General features: G+C 36.8%; 1 protein-coding gene across 1 annotated transcript in view; it reads right to left on the reverse strand.

Moving 5' to 3' along the window:
- LOC106637373 (uncharacterized) overlaps window positions 1-16,134 on the reverse strand; it is a 36,851-nt gene that overhangs the window by 19,551 nt on the left and 1,166 nt on the right. The window lies entirely within an intron of this gene.

Raw genomic sequence — 16,134 nt, forward strand, 5'->3', positions numbered from 1 at the left:
TTAAAAAACCACTGCAACGCTGCTTTTAATTGCGTAAGAATTTAGGTGTTTTGTCCTCTAAATTTTTAATATATTTAGTTAACAGTTTTGTTTTCACTATTTATTTTCAAGGTAAAATTATATTATGAATTGTTAAAAAGACTATCGGAATAGCAGTCTGTAAGAGTAAAACATATACATATAAGAATTATGACATATTGTTTAATAAGTTTCACAAATCAATTTATTTATTTGTTTGATAAATTTTTAGAGGAAAAACAGGCTTTTTGTTAAAATTTGTTGGCGTCTGAAGCTATACTATTGGTGTTAAAATTAGGAATAAGGTACTCTTTCTAATATGTCTTTTAAGTATGTGTATATATATATTATACTGCTCTACGTCCGGCTCCTTTAATAAGGGCACTACTATGGGCACTTGGCACTTTGGAGAAGGAAGGGAAAGAGGGATGAGGGAGGCCTCCCATTACTGGGAGGGGGAAATGAGGCAGTTATGCTGCGAGGAGGTCGCCTCAACCCTCCTCGAGGAGCATTGCGTGGTGAAAAATCACAGAGGTACTTGCCCGAAAAAATCGCACTGGCCGAGAATCGAACCACGGTCTCCCGCGTGCCAATCCACGACCTAACATGAACCCGCATGATGCTTGTCCTGATTCTTATGTATAATGTTATATACTCTGGTATGACAAAATGGCCACATAAATTGACAAAATGGCCAGAATTGATATCAGAAAATAAAGTTTCTTGAGCAAAATATATATAGCCTACTATACCGAAATGAAAACCTGTTCATCATGAGATTCAGCCATGCATGCATGAAAATGTTTTGAATTCTATTTTGGAACAGCGATTTACGATGCAAAACTCCAAAATAAGAACCAGGCCAAGCATCATGCGGGTTCATGTATGTACGTTGTATATTCGTACGTAAAGTATATGCATGTAAGCATGAAAATGAACATGAGATGTATGCACGTAAGTGTATATGTTTGTAAACGTACATTTCCAGGCATACATAGTGGATGTAAAAGTTAAAAACTACCCATTCATTTTTAATCACAAATAATCATTATTGAAACACGTATCGACTCAATCGTATATTAATTAACGATAAATATTACTTTTTAATGGCTCGCTGTTCTTACCTACGATTCAACACAAATTTTCGATTAATCAACCTTTCAATGAACAATGTCACTTTATCATTGGTATTTAATGTATAAATTATAGAATACTCTTGTCTTGTAATAAACCAATGACGAGAGTCGATTACAACAGTCGCACAGTCAACCAGTGCAATGCATCATTGAGAAAAAAAAAAGAAAATCTTTTTTTTTTATTATTCCAAACGCGTTGTCCAAACGTGGCAAGTACATGAATGAGTATGTAATTCCGAGGACAATAAAATCCACCGGGAAGTAAGCATTTACAATCCGCGTCGCTCAACACCGAATCAACGCTCTGATTTACAGGCACAATGAGCTCACGCGAAGCGCAGATCAGTTTCTTTAATTAAAGTAGAAGCCAAGCGGGAGGCCATCCCCTACACATCACGTACACAAAAAGGCAAGGGCTCGGCGTCCCCACGAGCGCCTATATAGTACACAACATAACGTCGACAACGTGGCGTGTCAACTGGAATTTCAAGGCGTTGCCGTAGCAGCAGCAGTAGCAGCTACAGTGCACACATATAGTATATAGTGGTGGTACCCTAATAGTTATTCAAGGGGGGTTGGGTCGAAACTCTTATTTGAAATTCATGATGTCAACTCCCTCTATCTGTCTTTTCTCCTCTTCTTCGCAAACGACAATGGGCCGAAACCCCCATCCTTTTACTTCTGTACATGTGTATGTACTATATATACATGCCCGTTTTGGCTCCTCTTTCCCATTTCGCCCCCTAACCGCGCGAGCATAATCTACGCACACACGGCTGCGTTATTTCCATTGGATTTCACGCTCCGAAACAAAAGGACCAAAGTAAAAACCAAACCAAGGGGCTATGTGTGCCAATACATTATACACATGTAGCGTACATATCGATGCGGACCCTTAAAAACGATTAGATGGGCCACTTATGGCGCTGACTCTGCGAAAAATGACACGGAGTACATCCATCAGCGCACGTGCTCGACTCTACCTATATACATGTATATACGGTCAGTGGGGGTTGGGGGGATCTCCTCGCGTCAGCACATGGTGCCCCGCTCGTGTGTTCGCTCTTGACTGTATAATATATATATATAACGCGACAATACATTGTAATTTTAGCCTCTTTGACGCTCCAATCGTATATGCACAAGGTCAAACGCGCGTGATCCAATTTAATCTGCCCTCCCCACCACCCCACATGGTATAATTAAGATATGGATCTTTAATTTATATTTTTCAAGCAGCACCATACTTCTTGTTACCCCGTTCAGAATAACACTGAGAAATCTAAATGGAGCTACTTTTCCGCGGTGAGCTTATTAATATCGCGAGTTTCAGCGTTTCGTCGAAGCGAGCTCGAGACAGGGGGTGGGTGCATGCGCGTGTAACTGGCGAGGCATCAGCACGTGCGCGCGCGAGGCGTCAAGCTGCTCTCTCGGGGCGTGTGTAGTCACAGAGGACTCTCCGCCGAGAACTTTTCCAAGTGTCTCTCGAAATGAAGTCGTCGCGTGAGAGAATCCGCCCACATCGGCACAGCTATAGATACCCCTCCTGTGCGTGTGATAATATATAGAAGGAGCCTTTGTTATTGTCTATAGCATCCGAAAACCGGTCGATGTATACTCGTTTCGGGTGCAAGTATATAATATACGTGGGGCAAAAGCGCATCCGAAATAATCCTGGTTCTTTTTTTTTGTTCATTTTATTTTTCATTCCACTCCAGCGCGGAGACAAAAACTGGAGCGTTTTACGTCCGGATTGCGGCATCGTTGGGTGGTTTTATTTCGGGGACTACGTTAATTGGATTGGCCGACGCGTGGGCGCGTGTCGATCGGCGAGCGTCAGCGAATTATTCGTTGGCCCTATGCCGCGGATTTTCGCTTATTTATTTATTCGCGTGGCTGATGCTAATGGCGAATAAATGATGAAGGTGACCAACCGTCTGTTTTATCGGGACAGAGAGTTTGAGTCACGGATGACGTCCTATAGCACGGGAAAGGTGGTGGAGTAACTTTTTTTTCTGTTTGCAAAGTTATGGCGGAGAGTTAATCGGAGCGTATCGATTGGACCTGCAGGTGCGGCTGAAAGCTGAGAGAAAAGCTTGGAGATGAAAAAGTTGTTGTATTTTATTTTATTTTTTTTCGTAACTTTTAACTCTCTTTCGAAGCCGAGCGACAAAATGCTTTCTTTGCTTCCAATTCCCCTCAAATATACTCTTAAACCAGAAGTTCATTTAGATTTCATGTTTATCATGATTAAACAATATCACACCAGCATATATTTACATAGACGAGGTGCTAGACGTATGTCGAAGTCGTCAGCTACAGTTCGATACATACTTTCAAAGCGTAAGTTGAAATCGTTGTATTTTTTATAAAATTCAGTTGGCACGATATAGTCCAGGGATATCGAAGAAATAATCAAATCGAGACTTTGACAAGTACTTGATTGTAACCAGTTGCGTATCGAACCAAACGATTTCATTCCGAAGTGATTGAGACAACTGAAAAGGCTACATGTATACACCTATGGATTCAGTACGCTGTCGAAAATCATATACGACGTTTGATTAGAGCTGATTCGTGCGCGTTGATTTGGTTCGTTGCTCCAACGTTCATAAATATTGTTTCTCATGCAGTTTGCCTCGACGTTACGAAAATTGTAATTCCATCGTCCAAATCGTTTCCATGTAATTTAAATGTTACCAAACGATCGTGCGCGCACTCAAGTGCACGTGTAATGTATTCGACTCGTGGTTTTCCTGCACTCGCAATTCTGATTCGAAGCAGCCGCAGGGAAAGAGAGACAGCTTTTAGCTTCGAGACTGCACAAATAGAGAGACGCTCCGAGTTGGCAAAAAAGGCGACGCAACTCCCGGCTCTCGTTGCGCATATCAATGGCCGTGTACTGCAACTCAGCTCGGGACCCATGAACAGCTATAAGTTAGCCGATAGAAAAGCAAAGCACGCGGCAGCGCGGCTTACCCCGTAAACTCGCTCTTACGTGTATGTATATATTTCAATGACGAGAGGTTGAGCGGAAAAGTTAGCCTCCTCCTTCAGAACATGTATATATTTTCTTTTAAATGCCACACGCGACAACTCATACGTACGTTTTATGTATGCAAGATTTGGATCTATAACTGTACTCCCGATCGTCATTTTTTATTCATCCTTGTTATTACTGGCCGAAATTACGACTTTTTTTTTTTGAAACACGTAATACATACGTATGTTATGTCATACTGTAACGAGTCACGTGATTTAGTAGTTTTTTTTTTATTTTTTTATTTAAAGAAACAACTCGAAGGTAATTTTTACGATTTTATGGTTATTAAATAACGTTGCGAAACAAAATAAAAATTCTTTAAAAATTGATGGAATAGTATATTTATATTCATTGTAACTATACTTTTTTTTTTTCTGTTAAAAAAAAGTAACCGTTCACCTCTAGTAACATATACAGTCTTGTCTGTAGTCTTAACGTAATCTTGTGCAGTAAATAATTCTTTAGGAACTATAAGGCGCGTCAAACACCCTCGGTTCGAGTTTTTCACGGTAGCCGTGTCCTTGCCCCAGCAATGCGAAACCCTAACTAATTCATCCCGTACTTGGTATAATTTCACACGGCCTCATAAAGAAAGAAGAGGAAAAAAAAAAAAAAAAAAAAAAGAAAAAGATTCAAGAGACAGTGACGTCGGATAGGGTAGCGTAAACATGTGTGTGTACAGCTGTATGGTCATAAAACCAGCTGGACTACTGTATAAGGTAGCCTAAGATCGTCAGCTTTACAAAGCTGCGTTTTCTTGCTGGTCCGGTATATCCCGCCGCCTATGGACTTGCACACGCTGTACACAAAGATCATTCTTGTTTTTTTTTTTTTTTTTCCCTTGCAAGTGAACAGAAAGGGAGAGAAAAAGAGAAGAGAGGAGTCTTCACGGAGAAGGACGCAGAGCGTGACTCTCTGAAAAATTTCAACGAGGAATAATTAATTTCAAGCCAGGGCTACGATGTTTATCGCTATGAACATCTCTCTCTCTCTCTCTCTTTTCTTTTCTGGTGTATAGGTGAAATATACGAGTGTACGTAAAACTTAATAAAGATGTGTATGAACAAAAAAAAAAAAAAAAAAAAAAAAAAAGAATAAATAATTGCATGTACATAGATTTGAGGATCTTTTTGCACTTGTTTTACATCGACAAAATAAATGTGGGCCTTACAAACAAAAAAAATGTTTTAATGTTGCCATCGGTTTTACAATGTATACGGTGCAATTGCAGGTGCGCACGACTTTCTTTGCTTCGATGTACGACAAATTGACAATTATTAAGCATATGCATTTTTACAGATTTTGCTGTAGAAACACCTGAAATTTACCTTTCCATAGGACAGTCATCCGCTAACCTCCATATCGATGACTCGAATATGACGCCACTAAAAATGAAAACGTATATCTTTTTTTAATACTTTGTTTATCATCGGGTAGTAAAACATGGCCCCTTCCACGTATGTAGCTATCATTTTTATCCCGTCTTTGTACATTGCTACAATGACTCTTTGATTATTGACGGCTATTACGCGTCACGTGTGTAATTTTATATATGCATCACCTGCGACGTATTGGGGATACAAATAACGATGGACCATTGAGAGGAAGACTCGATTTTTTTTATTCCTTCGCCAAAGTGTGAAAAGGTACCTTTCAGCGCTCGGGAAATCTCTGATCACCTGTTCTTTATGCCGAGCCTCCATCATATATATTTCGCCGTGAAAAAAAGAAACGAGGGAACGGAAAAGTTCAAAGCGCGTCAGCATCGGGAAATCGCCTTGGAAGACGAGTACAAAGCGAGGGAGGGTGGGACAAAATCGGGCGTAGCCGAAAAAGAGAGACAGAGCAGAAAGAGAGCTTGAGTTACGGTACCTACAGGCATAGGATAGTGCGTGCAGCGCAACAACAAAAGTGAATCGGCTTTTCGCGTCATCCTGACAGTATATATAGGTAACTCTATGTGAAGTCGACGGTGTACATACACATATTTCTGTGCACACAGGAGTTATACATGCCGTTGCTCGGAGAATCGATGTAGCGAAATATTCGCGTGATTTTACGTGGTATCTCTCTTTTTGTACTCACGTTATATTTACGTATATTTTAAAAAGTGAGTTGTACGTTTCACCCGCAGTACCTCCACCCGACCCATTTCTTCTTTTTTTCAAAATTATTTCTATGCTTACTTCTTTGATGCGTGCAAGTGTAATGTATAAGTACATATAGTACTTTTATTACACAGATATACGTACATGTAATGTTTTTCTCTTTCTCTGTACGTACCAACTCTAATTTTTTTTATATCATGTTTTTTGAAATTTTTTCCAAGTGAAACGTGAAAGGTAGTTTTTTTTTTCTTTCTGATCAAAACGCATATATTTTGAATGAAAAGAGCAGCCAAATTTCTACAAAATATGTAATATACTACTTCTCTGCATATAAAGTACAATAGTACGCAATAGAAAAAAAAAATATCGTAATAGCATGCTTGATGTTTTAATATTTGTTGTATTATTTTATTTCATCATTTAATACTACATTCCATAAAATCACAACTAACAACTACGTACAACGTGACACGTTTATTTAATGAATGAACTAGAAATAGTTTCATTTGGCATTCAAAACATTTTTTCTACTCTGATTGTTCCATAAAATGTAGTACTGGTTGTTAAAAATCATAAATAACATGTCGTGGATATTTTTTTTGCTCTACAGTATTTAAAGTATTTATCGGAGCTCTAGTATCTTGGACACATTGAGCTGCTTACACTTGGAAACGAAAAAAAAAAAAACCTTCAATCTTCTCATAAAAATATAAACTTCAAGACTCGTGTTAACCTTCAACATGTCACAACACATCGACATAAATAAAATCAACAAATAAAATTAAAGCTATACGTCAATAATTTTAGTTATTTTAAAAGTTTCCCGTTAACAACATAGTATCCATATGGAGTTGAATAGTCTAACCACGACGTCAATCACTTATGTAGGCGTATTCCACCTCCTTCTTTACTGCCAAAGTGACCTTGACACCATCCTTCTCCCCCGAAGCAACCATCAGTATACATACGTACATGAAACTCGTGCTTACGAGACAGTTGTGTGTGCGTGTTTTAAAAAATCAGGACAAAGTCAAAAGCAAAGAAATCCCTGCTCGTGTGTACGCATTGCTTCAAATGGCATTTCCGCTCCTTTTGCTATAAGAGTCTTTTTTTTTGCTCCAAAGGGGTACGCGATGTACTTTACTTTCTGTGCTTTTCTACGTTTTCTTCCTCACAATGTTCTTAAATGATGTTTTGTACCAGTAAAGGATGCATTTTTTTATGAAAAATACTTTATCGAAACAATACTTATCTAAAAAATATCTGTTTGTTTCTATAGGTGTGTGTGTGTGGATGCAATGAGATGGTTCGAAAATAAAATTCCATTGGTACCGAAAAATATTTTTCAGAATTTCACGAACATAGTGTATGAAAGAAATTTTTTTATTTTTGCTTCAACACTTGAAAATTATTCAACTATTTTTAGTTACTGACGAAACAATTTTATTTTTGAAACTTGACGCACTAAAAAAAACCAGTAAATCATACATATTACAATAATGTTTATGAGTCATTCCAGTTTATAGAGTTTTAAACTGTACAATTCGTAAATTTCAGAGAAAATTGATTTCTTTCAAGGAACACTTTTTTCCATCAACTACAATTTGACAGTCAAACGACCACCTCCGGTGATGAATTATAATTGTTCCACCATCTTTTCATACTTGACCACGTCAATAATTGTAGGTGCGCCGGAACTGGCCTACTGAAACTTTGCAAAATGTGACTACACCTTTCCGGGGCAAGTTTTTCGAAAATTTTCCTCATTGAGTTATCTCCTGCTCCAGGGGTATTCAAATTGCGATACATTTTGGAAGAGCACCTTCATAGCAGATTGTAATAGTTAATGAAATGCATAAGAAATTATTATATAAATTAATTGATAATTAATTCTCGAGACTGTGCAAGCGAGTTAAACTTATCAACGAAAGATAGTAGAGTTTTAAGCGTTTCGTAATAATTATTTTTATCGTGTCATTAATGAAAAAATATTTTAACTATTCTGTACATGAGAGATAATTATGGCTATTAAAAATTAACATTCCTCCTTACAAATGTTGGAAAAAAGACTTAAAAATAATTTTCATGTGTTTTGGTGAATTTCGTCTGCTTCAGTAATTCACCTGAGGTGGCGCTCTCTTATGAAAGTGCGCCATGGTGCGAATAATCGTGAAAAAATGCAAAATGGTTCGGGTAAGCTGCGTGGTAAAAAATTCGAAAAAATAAATAATTCAAAAACCTATTAAAAAAAAAAAGTAATTTTTGTGAAATGTACAAAAGTTTTGAAAATCTTGATTTTGTATGTACAAAATGTATATGTCAGTCGATGAACTCCAGTGCTCGCTGGTTGATAACATCTAGTCGAGCATCTAGTACCATTGTTGTAACCAAGAAAGTATTGTTTTGTGTGTGTGTTTTTTTTTTAATAGAAGATATCACTTTGGGAGGGCACAATAAAAATTTCATCACCGGAATAAACTAAAAACGTATACCGCCGCAAAAACAACAATTGAAATCGCAGGCATTCCTTTTCCTAATTTGTATTTGCTTCCCCCATAAGCAATTTTTTCGTGGCACAAATAAAACTTTATTTCCATGTGTTACTCATCTCGTTATCTATTCGCTCCGAGCTGACGCAGAGGTTGTGCTCTCTCCAGCCAAAATCAGGAAAAAATTCTTGCATGTAAACAAATGGCTTAGAGCATATATATATGCGCATAGCTGCTTGTGATTGGCATACTTGGCACATTGACAGGCTTGGCACATTCAGCCAATCACTAGCAGCTATAAGCCGTTTGTTTACATGCAAGAATTTTATCCGCCTTCTAACCTCAAAATAGCACTTTCGCCGCTTGATTTTGGGTTCTCAGGCGGAAAAATAGTATACGAAACTCGTTCGAAAAGGCTTCTTTACGAACCTCGTTACGGCCCTCGCCTTCGGCTCGTACCGTATACCTGCGTAAACCTCTCGGTTCGTAAATCGAAGCCTTTGCAAACTCGTACGCAATATACTATTGTCGTAATATATATATATATTGCCTGATTTCGACTAGAGGGGGCGCAATCTCTGCATCGGCTCGGAGCGAATACGCATACATACCAACCTATCAAAACGCCATTTTGCAGATCCGTACAAAAAATCTTCCTTCCGCTGTTTCCACCCATCCATCGGGATCAAGCTTCACATAAAATCCAAGTACAAAAAAATGAAATATAATAATAATAATGTTTTACACGAGCATATACACGCTGATTTATTGCAGCGCCAGCAGTTGCAGAACTACCAAGGGCGAGGGTGAAACCCAGAGAGTTAAAAATTCACCGACAACCTTTTTTTCCAACTCTGACATATATATCATACACACACACACACGCGCGCGCGCTTCGGGAAACAAATACGGGCAGGGACTTTTATTTTCGTTGCATCAGCGTCGCCGATTGTGTGCTCGCAGCGTAAGGTGTTTTTCAGGATAATCCTTGTTTTATGAGCAGAGTCGTGATTTACAAGCGCAAAATACACCGGAATTCTTAAGTCTTAGCTCCAGGGATCAAAAATTAAAAAAACATCGTTTTATTTTTTAAAATTATTGTTTCTGATGAACACATAAAATACATTGTATTGTGCATAATTCGATCTGCTCCTAATATATTCGCATTGAAATAATGTCAATAATTTGTCAGTATACGTGTATGCAAATAAGGAGCAATTAAATTGCACATGACATTATTCCGCATGATTTGTATTGTTCTTTATTTTTTGCACTATCATGAAAAAAAAAAAAAAAAAAAAAAAAAGAATTACGTACGTGCCAACCTACATTCAATGCTAATCTACAGTGTTTTTAGAGGTTACTTCGAACAATCATAAAAAAAAAAAATAAAAAAAAGTAAAATTAAAATCCTTCACAGAAATATTATGCTACTGATAGCGAAACAAGCCAGTGTAGAATAAATACGAACCGTGTATTATGTACGGAATATTTGTTATAAAACAAATAACACATACAACGGAACGTGTGCTCGTAAAATAATCTTGTCATAAAGAGGTCTTATCTGTAATATATTTGATTAAACGATAAGGAATTCTACGCTGATAATTTTAGTGAAATATGCTGATCAAGTAGGTAATATATTAATGAAAAAAAAAATGTCGAAACCTATTATAATAATAATAATGTTAAACTCATCACTGCCCACGCAATATGTATGTATTTTAAATGTCTCGGCGCTTACGTCAACCTGATGATATAAACACACACATTTTCCTGGGTGCGATAGAATCATCGAAATATTTTACAACCTCTAATTTTTATTTTTCAGGGAATGACAAGATCGACCCTTTTTTTTCAGCCCCGCGCATCAAGCCGTCCGTTACAACTATAGGCTAGTCGAATGTCCGGAACTTCCGGGTAGTGGACGATAAATTCGCGTATCGCTCGAGCGCACGCAAATTCCGTCTCACTGGACATGTGAAACGAATGTGCACACAGAGAGGTGCCTGCATTGCCGATCTTTGCCTGAGAAATATGACCACCGCGGAATATTTCGACCGATTTTGTTCCTGGTTCGAGGGGAAAAAAGTCAGGATCGGCTGTAACCTCGTTTCCACTATGAGTTGAAGTATTTCGATAAAAGGTATAGGCGTTATCGAGTAAAAATGAAAGGGAAGCAGTTGGAACTAGTCGGGGGTATACGGTTTGCGTCGTAAGTTTGGTGATGGTGTATGGATCATCGTCACGTCGGTGGAACTAAAAATAGAGCATCCCGACCGAGAAAAATTGGCACGAACTCTGGTGGTAAATAAAGTGCATTGAGTTGAGCGAGAGATAAGCCAGCCAAGCTTTTCACACGCGTGAAAACGTGTCATTTTCTTCACAAATCGAGTTTAGAAACATATGTGTATGTATTTGTTAAATGATGTAGACCGGCACGTGGTTGGTTTAAAAAAAATTCAGACGAGATTGCGTATCAATAAACAAACAATTCATTTTGCACAATATATTATCACTCGTGAGGAATACATGTATATGAAGACAGGCGTTAAACCAGGAAAATGAAAAATGAAAATATATCCATATATATTGACGAGAACAAGTCAGATTACACGGAACAAGGTTTATGTCTTCGAAACGGCTAGTAGAGCGGCTCACATAATATGTATGTGTGTAAGCTTACGCTTTTATATACGAAGAAAGTATACGTGTTCAAACCTGACCGATGTTTTCTTTTCCAACAATATATTTTCGTGCGCTTTTGCTTGAATATTAATTCTATTTCAGTAAAAGTATGCAAAATTTTGCTGCGAAAATCACCAATGGCCACTAATTACAATTTCACGCAGTGGCGTTGCCTCCTTGAAATTTCGAGTTTCGTTAAAATATACATTCTCGAAAGAATATCAATATTGAATGTAACAAAAATCATGTTAATGATAAATTTGAATGAATATTAATTAATAAAAAGAACAAAAATGTATTGTGTTACGTTTGAATACCCCTTGTATTTTATTTAGCGGCTAAATTTATAGAAAAACCGAAGCCGTGCAGATTCGGACGAAAGAAGAAAAAAAAAAAAAAAAAATTCGCGCTGTCGCGACGTTCAATTAACGGCCACACTCGTCATCGGAATATTCTTTATTTAACCCATCGGCTCATAACGAAATCCAACGAGTTCCGAGAAATAAGGTTTTTTCTGCCATCTCGTCTCTAATTGAAAAAAACGCGCTAAGGCGAAAGTTCGCTCCAATTACAAATGAAGCTCTCGTCTCCGAAAGACGGACACACAAAGAACGAGAGAGACGAACAAAAGGCTTTCGCAACGAAACTACTCTACGCCACTGTGACTACTATAGGGTACACGTGTGTACTTGTACTGTCACTGCTACTTCTACCACTACTTCTCAACTTATCAACTGGCAACGATAAATCACGAGTTAACAATGTCGAGTTTCAACTTCTTTTTTTTCCATTTGTTCTTCAAAGATCTTGGTTGGCAAAATTTTACGATGATTAATGTTTAAAGTTTTTCTGTCAAAGTTGGGACTTCTTAGGTAAAAAAAAATCTATACGAGTACAATAAAGTACGGGACGTCAATTAAATTTTAAATCGCGCGATGTGCGTATTTGCAAAGTAATTTGAATAATATTCAAAATGCAGCACAAGGTTGAGGTCGTGCGTTTTTACGACTACAACGTTGTCCAGAAAGAAACGAAACGTCAATAACTCCTTTGCGCGTATATTGCTATTGAATTGCGAACGTGCTACCGTCATAACATGTTTTTCTTCTGTCTATATACGTGAACAGGCTTATTGTGTGTTTTTTTTTTTTTTTTTTTTTTTTTTCTTTCTTTTCTTCTATGCTTTGTGATTGCATTATTTATAAACCGAACGAACAAAATTCAATTTAAATTCACGTTTTTTCTGGAGAAATAATTTCGAATAATCGAATCATCATACCATTAAATAATAAATCGTGCTTCGACTGAAGGGGCAATTTGTGTTTAAAACATTTATATCAGCGTAACGCGCTCTGAAAGTTATTCTCGGGTCTTGGGTGGATCCGGTATTCAGGGCCGTAACAAGTCAGACACTTACGTAGGCTCGATGGAGTCGACAATTTTTTATTTTCTCAGAGAATATGAACTTAATGAATGAATTTTATTCATCAGTAATTACTTTTTCTTAATGATACATTAACAAAATTTTTCATTTGTTTTTTTACTTTTTGGGCACAATCAACGTGCGGGATTGCCTTACATTTTTGTCAGAGTAAAAAAAGTAACCGTTTATGAATCGTCTATTTACGATCTAATAAAGATGTTGAATCTAGTTTCGAGTTAACCACATGACATCGGAAAGAAATATTTTGAATTGTTTTGTATATGAATTCATCCACTTGTTTTATGTTGAGAGACGTTTTTTACATTGATATCGAAACTTTTTTTTTCTCTTTCAGGATTGATTTCCTTTGTTATCAAGTTGTCAGTGACTCGCCTCTTTCATAACTTCATACACGAGTAGATAAAGAAAACCTTATACAGCACCTCTGAGGTTTCAAGACTGAACGTAGATAATACTCGACTTGTTCCATCAAATTGTTTTTCTAAATTCAAGTTACACTTTTGATTTAATAATTCGATTCAGTAATTAGGAATGCAATATTTTTTTTTAATCATGAAATTTACAATTAATATCTTACACGACCAATTTATTAGGAAAGTGATTGTTTCAAAAAATTGTCAAGCAATCTTATTTTCAAACATAGCACAGGTTACGAGTATTTCCCGAAACAGGTATCAAGTTTTTACTACAATTGTATTTTTTATTTTTCGACAAACACTTTCCTTTTGAAAGCAACAAGGCTCTGCCAGATAAAATAACACGTTCGTCTCTACCTTATCATTAGCAGTCCTCACCTCATGAACATTGTACCATATAGTTCAATAAATACTTGTACAAATTAATTTCAGCAGCTCTTTGTGTGTTACCATAGAAGAGTGAATGCATGTAGGAGTGATTATCATTATCGCAACGACATTGTTCAAAGAGACAAAAGAAGTAAATTACAGAAGCCAATTTGAAAGAGATGAGGCAATGGATACGCGTTTAAACAAATTTGTGGTTTTTCAGAAATCATCCTCACGCCTTCATATGTTTGGAAGCTAAAAATCACACCTCGCCTCGCGCGAATATATTTTCACGAATCCTTCCTTCTTTTTTTTTCTCCCTTTCGAGCTAACAAAAGAATGAATGCAACGACCAAAAGTAGGTACATTTTCCGTTTTGTTCTGCCTCCGATTCTCTATTCAAAAAAATAGCAAACCTTCGTCACTCGTCCGCGGGTGTTTTGTGCTGTACCACCAAGCAATGAAAAAGTTGGGGCTTATTAGTACAAGCACACGAAAATGTGTGTTTCTCAGTGGCACGTTTTTGCACCCATGTACCCACATAAAGGCGTGGTGGTGGTATAGCTACTCGGGTAATTGAAAATGTGCCTATTGAAAGCTGCACTTTTAGAGTTTCTCAGGCACACGAACCGACAGATTGGAGGTTAATGCGCCCTTGTTCGCTGTTTGCGGGGGAAAATGTCGTCATTAGGGGGCGTGTTCGATCATTTGATCGTTGATTTCATTGATCGTTTCGAAACAAATTTAATTAAACAATGTTTTTGATTAATGGTTTTTTGTCGCTGCACAACGCATAATCGATAAAGTGTACAAGTTAACGACTTTAGCAAATTAAAATTTACCTTGAAATTATCATAGACGCGAAAAAATTCTACTTTGACTAGACAAACATGCGATGTACATATAGGAGTGATTTATAAATATTCGAAACTTTTGCTCTTTTCACGGTTGACTGTGAGAAATTTCGTTGTGCAAATCAAGCATACCTCTTCTTTTTCTTCAATATCCTAAAGTACAAACAAGATGGTCGAGTCACCAGAAGATAATTAAAAGTCAATGGTTGAAGAACCCACTTATAACCTTTAAGAGGCAGAGAAACCCACTTACCGCTTTTTTTTCATCATGAAAAAGTAAAAAGTTTCCAAGTTTCACGCAAACTGCTCGATTTCTTGTCTAACAAAATCTTGAAAAATTATTGCCAAGTGCGCTGACTTATAAATCGATTGATTATAATTGTAAGTGGGTTCTTCTAGAAAATAGTAATACGATACATATTGAAAATTATTTCTGGGAAGTTTATTTTAAATATTAGAAATGTCAATTTTATCAACTATTTCCTTTTTTAATTACAAAAAATCTATTATTCATCCAAATATTATTAATCAAGTAAATATTTGAATGGATTCTATTCTATAAAAAAAACAGTTTTCGACGCCAGCTTGCAACTAAATTTGGTGACAGTTGATTAATATCAGTTGTGTTTTCGATATTTGGTTTTTAAATTCTATACTGTATCTATATTACTATTATTATTAGTATTATAATTATAATAATTACAATTATTGTTGTTATTATTAATAGCGTTACCAAAGATATCAGTATTATTTTGTTGGTTAATTTTTTGTTCAAGTATTCAATGATTCAACCTGAGAAACCAACAATTTCAATTAATTCTCTAGATTAAAGTTAAATATTTTTAATCGTACATCTCGTAGATGATGACGTGTTTCCATTTTCTACTATGTGACGACTACAGTTTGAGTTGAAGAAATTTTCATTCGAGCATTAGTCTCTAGAATATCTCTAATTAATGTGCAATGTAGTTGATGATGAAAATTCAATCAAACTACATTCAATTGCAATGCAACCTTTAATTATAAGATCATACGTGTGGTACTAATGAACTATTCGATTCAAGCGGATATAAATGTCAAGAACACATTTTTTTTCTGTTTGACTCATTACGGACGAGAGGCTCTTGTTTCCTCTCCTTGCCCTTAATTGCAATAATAAATCTCATCAGTGCCAACGTCCAAACGTGAAAAAAATACGTACCGCACGACTTTCGCTTTTTATACGTACTACGAGTGGTTAAGAAAAAAAATCCTATTTTTTCAAAACACCACGTAAGACCACACTAAACTGCAAAAATTCAACATTATTGCACGTGGCAGTGACATCAACTAAACGACATTTTTCGTTGATTCACAGCATTTTCCTCGCGTTATTCGTGGGAAAGAATTTCGAAAATACGTACGGCTTTCATAACGTGGGAAACCTATTTTCGTGGTGTATAACCCAATCGTTACAAAACAACAAACGGGACATCGCAAGCTTTTTACCCTTCGGGGTAGTATTGCGACAACCCTTGCCAACGAGCAAAGCAACCCCATTCTCAATATATCCGACCTTGAGAGGGGAGG

The sequence above is a fragment of the Copidosoma floridanum genome, unplaced genomic scaffold (assembly GCF_036245765.1).
Source record: "Copidosoma floridanum isolate Cflo_tuat_1 unplaced genomic scaffold, Cflo_Japanese_pri ptg000012l, whole genome shotgun sequence".
In the NCBI taxonomy this organism is placed as follows: Eukaryota; Metazoa; Arthropoda; class Insecta; order Hymenoptera; family Encyrtidae; genus Copidosoma; species Copidosoma floridanum.